Consider the following 7,882-nt stretch of genomic DNA (forward strand, 5'->3'; position numbering starts at 1 on the left):
CTAGCAAAGATGCGGGGCAAGCACCACATGTTGAAGGATCTATGACAATATAACTTCTATGTGAATATGAATAAACATAAACCATTATGTCTTCTTCCTTCTCCAACGTCAACAATTTTGGCATATAATATTTTGATGGGGGCAAACAATCACAAAAGATTTCCATGATAGTGTATTTATATGTGAAAGTTCTCTTTCTTATACTAATTTTTTGTGAATTTCTTGTATGACCAATATTGTGATTGTCAAGCCTCAAAAGATTTCACTTTCTAAACCCAATGTGAAGCTACCACTAAGCATGATATGATTTCAACTTCATGATATTCAATTTATTCAACAATTTACTCATAGGATATAAGTGAAGCACAAGAGTAAATGACATAGAAAAGAGCTTCGTTGACTGGATGTGAATGCTGCTTACTTAGCCTCCCTGGCAACTATTTGAGGACTCTATTTTATTTAGAAAAACTTTCAGATATAAGTACTTTATTAAAACATCAAGAAAGACAAAATAAAATGATATTCTAACAATAGCACAATTCATGTGAAGAAGCAAAAACTTAGTCTCAACCGATAGTAACCGATAATTGTTGAAAAAGAAAGGTGGGATGCCTACCGGGGCATCCCCAAGCTTAGATGCTTGAGACTTCTTGAAATATTATCTTGGGGTGCCTTGGGCATCCCCAAGCTTGAGCTTTTGTGTCTCCTTAATTCCTCTCATATCGCGGTTTTCCTAAATCTCAAAAACTTCATCCACACAAAACTCAACAAGAACTCGTAAGATAAGTTAGTATAAATCAATGCAAAACCTTATCATTCTCTAATATAGCAAATCACTAAAATTATTATTTGCATACTAAATGCCTCTACATATTTAATAGTTCTATCCTCAAATAGAATCATTAAACAAGCAAACATATGCAAACAATGCAAACATAACAGCAATCTGTCAAACTAGTATAGTCTGTAAAGAATGCAAGAGTATAAATACTTCTTAAACTCCATAAATTATGAAAATTTATCACACTGTAGAAAATTTATCAGAGCTCATTTTGCAAAAGGTTTCAACATTTTATCACATTCTGACTTTCCTAGAGAATTTTTGCAACAGTGGTAAATTTTCTGTTTTCAAACAGCAACGTGTAGACTTGCAAAATAAGCATAGTAAAGGCTATCAATGTCACTTTTATTGAAACTAGTGGACCTGTTGCGCCAAATGGTGCAGAGGCACGCTAAAACCATGTCCGCGATGAAAAAAAATTCCATGGTTGGATACACACAGCTTAACTTAATAGTATAGAGTCTAATTTAAAACAAAAAGTACATGCCTTGGTATGAAAAATTAAGATAGAATTGTCTTTCAAAATCTATATAATGAGTTTTTTAAAAAGGTTTATCTTTCTCGGTAAAAATAGGTTTTAACAACCACTTAGGCGTAGAGTCCCATTTTAAACTATGGTCGCTTTGAATATTGTTATATACAATGACACACACACACACACACACACACACATGTTCTTATTTGGTGGTATAATAGTTCCTTATGTATGAAAAGAAAGACGTATTTGTGGCGTGTGTTAAAAAACCCGTAAAATATAGTACATGCCTTGTTGATTAAAAAACCATAAAATGATGTACCATATGGGGCTGAATAGAGAATCATGGAATGAGAGATACTTGGGACTTCCGGTTCATATTGGTCAATCTAGAACCAAAGCTTTTGCATATCTAAAAGATAGAATTTGAAAATGTATCCAGGGATGGATGGAAAAACTGCTCACTAAGGCGGGGAAGGAGATATTCATAAAATCTTGTGCTCAAGCAATTCCGATTTTTGCTATGTCAGTGTTTGATCTAACAAAAGGTCTCTATGAGAAAATGACGTCCATGATTTGCAGATTCTTTTGGGCACAACAGGATGAGGACCAAAAGATTCATTGGCTCTCGCTAGAGAAACTTGCTAGGTCAAAGAAGGAGGGAGGCCTAGGGTTTAAGGACCTTCATGTTTTCAACCTTTCCATGCTAGCTAAGCAGGCCTGGAGACTCTTGGATAATGCGGACTCGCTCTGTGCACGAGTACTCAAGGCAAAGTATTACCCAAATACGGATATCCTTAATGTTGTACAAAAGGAGGGGATGTCATATGCATGGCGGAGCATCTTGAAGGGAGTTGAAGTGCTTAAGCTGGGAGTTATTAAGCGCGTGGGTGATGGTACGACAGTAAAAATCTGGGAGGACCCATGGCTACCTCGTAACTGGGACAGAAAGCCTTTTACACAGCGGGGCAACACCATCATCTCTACGGCGGCAGAGCTCATGGACCCGTATACATCAACCTGGGATGATGAACTTGTGAAGTCTGTGTTTTGGGGACCAGATGCTGCTCTCATCCTTGCAATCCCAATTAAAGAGGACATGGAAGACGGGTGGGCGTGGCACCCAGATCAGCGGGGTTGTTTCTCGGTCAAATCTGCATACAAGTTGTGCAAGCAATTGGAAAGAGTACGTGCGGGTGAAGAAGGTCAAGTAAACCAGGAGGGTAACAGTTTCAACTGGACGTCTATATGGCGAGCGTCGTGTCCGATGAAAGTTAAACATTTCCTATGGAGAGTGGCTCATAATAGTCTACCACCGTGTACAAATCTGAAGCGAAGAAGAATGGATATTGATACAGCATGCCCAGTCTGCCAGCGCAGAGATGAAGATGGTAGCCACCTTCTGTTCCAATGCAAGATAGTGCGGCGCCTGTGGAGGGAGATGGGACTAGAACATATTCGTGCTATATGCAAAGACCTTCATGATCCGAAGGAAGCAATATAGGCATTAATGCATGGAAATTTGGACCAAATTACGAGCACTATTGCACTGATTTGGACTTGGTGGAATGCTAGGAACGAATTATGAGAAGAAAAGAAAAATATTGATGTTAATGGTATGATTTGGCAGGTTAAGAGCTCAGCTTTGGAGTATAAAGAATTCTTTTGGAGAGAGGAACACTCGGCTGTGCAGAGAATAGAGACATGGAAGAAACTAAGTGAGGGCACTCTGAAGATAAATATTGATGGCAGTTTTAACAAGGAATCAGGAACGGGCGGTTGGGGATATGTTATCCGAGACCATGATGGTGATGTCGTAGTTGCCGCTGCTGGTCGTTTACTTCATGCACTGGATGCGCTACAGACTTAAGCTGAAGCTTGCATTCAAGCATTGTACAAGGCGCAGGAATTAGGTATTAGCCGAGCTATGGTGGAAACGGATGCGTTGCTGCTTGTCCAGGCGATCGAGACGTCAAGTTATGATCTTTCTTCTAATGGGGTTTTGTTTAGGGAAATAAAAGCATTTACATCTCTGAACTTTAGTTCTTTTTCAATTTCTTATTGCCCTCGGGCTTGTAATAAGGGTGCAGACGTTTTAGTGTTGCATGGGTCGAAGACGGTGCTTCCACCCCAAGCTGTATGGGCGGGTCTGGCCCCTATCTTTGCCCACGTTTTCGTAGCCAGCGTTTCTGCTCGGCACGTTGATTAATGGAATGAAATGTTCCAAGCTAAAAAAAAAACATATGCATGCATATTCTTTACTCCTTTGTTAATGAGCTAAAAAATGTGCATGTCTAATATTCTCTCCGTCCCAAAATGACGCAGAGGCCCGTTGATTCTATGTGTGCTTTGAAAATAAAACCATCTAATAATTGTTTTAGTCATGGGCAAGTACAATAGGTAACAAATGGAATACCCTTTTAATAAAAAAATGTTTTTTGTTGAATTTATACCTTTCTATATCTATTTATTTTTCTTTTGACTTGGAACGTACTTGTACTTAACGGCATGTATAATACAAGTTGAGGAGCCTTCTTTTTGGGGGGTCAAAATAATGTGCCTTACTAACCAAATAGGCTGAAGATCAAGATAGCTAATGAGTTAAGGATCAGTTTTCAGTAGCAGGTCCGTCTGAAGCAAATCACAAAATTCTATCATTTCCCTTGAACTCCTTACTCCTAAGCTCGAGAACACACAAATGCTTCTATGAAAGCTTCAGACCACCAGTAGCAAGTCAGTCAGTATTACTCAAAAGAAATAGTAGAATAATCAAACAAAAAACAGTTAGGCTGGGATAACTTGAGATCCAGAAGCATATCTGATGTAAGGACCAGATATACAATCTCAATGGTGAGAACCCGTGCAAGATTAAGAAATGATCCCAAGTCCCTATCAATAAGTCCTGATTAACCGGGAGATAAAATGCCAATATCATTTCACTTAATTCAGACAATACGTATAGGATCATGTAGCAGTACATGTGTGTGATTAGAAACCAAGTTCATTATGGAAAGGGACATTTTGTACAAATTTTATGAATGGAAGCTCTTATTTTCATATTTTTGAATCCTTTTTTAAACTACTATGAACCTAATTTTTCAAAAAATTACTCTCTTATATCATTATGTGTGTAAATATAAATTACATAAGAAGACATTGCAACCACTTGGGATGAGTCAAGTGGATCTGAAACAATGGTTGTCCTGCTCCAGCCCCCAGTGTACCTCCCTCCTACAGTCCTGCTCCAGCTACTTGTTTAGCTTGTCAGCTCCTCACGTTAGCCTTCACGCGCCTGGAGGAAGGAGGCAGGCGCATAGGATCTGCAACAACGTCCAGAAAAAAATTACATATTTTCAGAATACAGACATACCAGAGCTATCTCAACAATGAACTAACATCTAAAACACCAGAAACTGAAGAATGTGGCAGCAGCACGAATCTTCTTCACAATAAGAAAAGGAATCTTAAATTAGACAAGGATACTGATTTTTTTTTAGAAAAGGAGGACGACCCCCGGTCTCTACATCTGAGCGATGCATACGGCCATTTTATTAATTATTGACACAAGACCATACAGAGTCATACAACAATAAGTCTAAAGCCACCAAAACAAGCAACAATTGTTGCTATCCCTATTCAGTTGATGTAGGGGCGCTGAAAGTCTGGGCCTAATACCAAACAGACCACACAGCCAAACCTAAACATCTAAAGACTTGAGGTCCCACCCAGGACGCCTGCCTGGTATGGGCACCCACCAGCCCGGCATGCTTCTCAACCAGGACCCTGCCGGGTATGAGGCCGCCGCAGCCGCCTGCCACCAATCCATCTTCAGAGTTGTACTGTTGCACCGACCTTGCCAGGCCTATCTGCTATCAACGCCACCATGACGCCAGACAGCTTCCACCTCCTGCACGAGTCCATCTCCGCGCATCAGACGCCGAGTCTCGACATCGCCACGCCGCCGAGATCCGCCACCATCAATGTGTAAGATGAAGCACCGCTCCACCAAAGTCGCCGTCCTCTAGTCCCTCGAGCCCGTGTGCACCTCCAAGAATGACGCCCCCAGGGGGGAAACGACACCAGAGAGCCGCCGTCATCCGATCTACTGATCTAGGGTTTCCCCCGGAGGTAGCAGAGAGTGGCCTTGAACTTCTCCACGACGATGCCTTCAGGAAGGGAACGACGCAGACAGCGTCGCCATCGCCGGCCTTGGCAATCGCCAATAGCAGGTTTTCACCCGGATTTGATCGAAGACCTCCATACCTCGTGCACGGGTCGCTGCCATCCTTGCCGGGATCTGGATGATCCCGCTGGTAGATCTCAGCAAGGAGAAGCCCCCCACCGAGACCCGCCGGCCGAGCAGGGGAAGCCGAGACCGCGCCCGCAGGATCAGATCCGCGATGGATCCATGCCCGCGCCGCCGCCCCGGAATCAGCCCCGCGCGCAGCCGCCACCGCCTGTCGAGGCTCGCCGCCGCGTGCCCCGCGCCCCGCCACCGCTCGCCGAAGCCTGCCACCTCGCGCCAAACCGCGAGCGCCGCAGGACACCACCGCCTGCCGCCTAGATCCGCCGCCCGCGGAGGTAGGGAGTCGGGAGAGGGAGTCCCCCGCCGCCGCCATCTGCCATGCGGGTTTCACCCGGCGGCGTCACCCGGCGGCGGCGCGAGGAGGGGAGAAGGAGAGGACGGCGGCGGCCCTAGGGTTGGAGAGCCCCCGAGTCGCCCAGGGCGGGGGCGACGCGAGGGTAGATCATGTACCCCACTCGCTGTTGGGCCGGACTAGTTAACTTGATACTACTGATATGCAAATATGAGGTCAAAAAATGTTCATTTCCCCAGGTACTAACTCGCAGCTGGTTTGCAAATACACTAACTAAAAAGATCTATAGATTAAACATGAGATCCTACTGACAAGCACAAAATGACATTCTATTCTAGGTTCAAATCAGCAAGTAAGTAGTAACCACCTTAATTAGAAGGGCCCCCTCAGCCTGAGGCCATACAAGTAAGGTGGCACTGACAAAGAGGATCTCATGCTCCATGGGTCAGTCTGATATCCTTCATTTGCGCAAAACTACTCTGGGCCATGGGTCTCTTTTGAAATCTACCACAACATATAATTGCATGTTCTTGTCCCTGTTCAGTTTCTGCACAACATTACAACAATTTATAAGGCGATTTATAATTTCTCCACAACATACATTTTGTCCAGTCATGGAAAGTCTACAAAGAAAAATCATGATAGCTGAGTGTTCCAGCTCGAAAAGGAGATAAAAGAAGTCATGGTATTCATGCTGCAAAAACTATGGCTAGATCAGTTTTAAAGTTCGAATTTTAGTTTGCAGAAAAAACTTAAGTGGCAAGTTATTAGATATTCTGCATCAGAACAGAGTCTTGACTAAATAATAACTTACATAAGCACTAGACCTATGTAGACCAACTAAACTGAATATTCTACATCAGAACAAAATATTGACTAATTAATAACTGACATAAGCACTGGACATGTAAACACTCGCCCTCTAGGACAAATCCAGAACAAACTAAACTAAATATTCTATACCAGAACAGAATCTGGGACAAATGCAGACCAAAGTCACCAAACTGAACTTAACTGAATATTCTACACCAGAACAGAATCTTGATGACATAGGTATGAAATGGCCAAAAACTTATTACAAGTAATGTTTGTATCCTATCATTACTATGAAGGAAAATGGAGGTACTGATCATGTGCATGCAGACATACAGGGAGTGTTTCATTTACATTCGCCTTTGATTCTCCATATATTTTATGTGCTCTCCAATAAAAAAAATATTTGGATGGTGAATTCACAAGCCAAGGACAACTGAAGTTGGTTATGACATACCGTGTAACATCCCAAATTTTCAATTTGGAATGTTATACATAGATCATCCATGCATATCATGTTTTATTGCTTTTCTGTTCCGTAATCCTCGAAATCCTAAGCAGCTCAAGGACCCTCGGAGAGAGTTGGGGATTTCCCGGTCTTCATATTTGATTATTTTAACAAATAATGAAAAGAGGATTTGATTTTAATTATTTCTCTCTGAAAAATATTTCACATTAAAAATTAAAGAGAGGAGATAATATGACTTCTCCAAAATAAATGAAATATTGGAGGAAAAATATTAAAATCATTAAATTGATTTTATTGGATTTTATTCGGATTTTATATGCATTAGAAAAATTGCATGTTTTTCAAAATTGCATTTTAGGGCCAAGAAAATGTTCATCTTGTTTTAAATATTTTATTTAGACAGTGAAAAATTGTTTTGGCATTTCTAGGTTTTTATTTATTTTTTTCTAGGATTTTATTTTGGTCGGCGAAGTTTAAAAAAAAAGGTTCCGCGCCGACTGGGCCTAAGGCCCAGCCGCGCCAGGCCGCCGCCGCCGCCTCCTGCGCGCGCGCTGCCACCGCCGCCACTCGGACCGGAGTCCGAGTTGGACTCCGCAGCCGCCGCTCCTTGCCCCTCCTCCAAGTCGCCGCCCCCGCCCCTTTCTATACACCGCCACCCCCGCCCCAACACCACCGCCGCCGCCTAG

Source organism: Triticum dicoccoides, chromosome 5A (genome assembly GCF_002162155.2).
Source record: "Triticum dicoccoides isolate Atlit2015 ecotype Zavitan chromosome 5A, WEW_v2.0, whole genome shotgun sequence".
NCBI classification, from domain to species: domain Eukaryota; kingdom Viridiplantae; phylum Streptophyta; class Magnoliopsida; order Poales; family Poaceae; genus Triticum; species Triticum dicoccoides.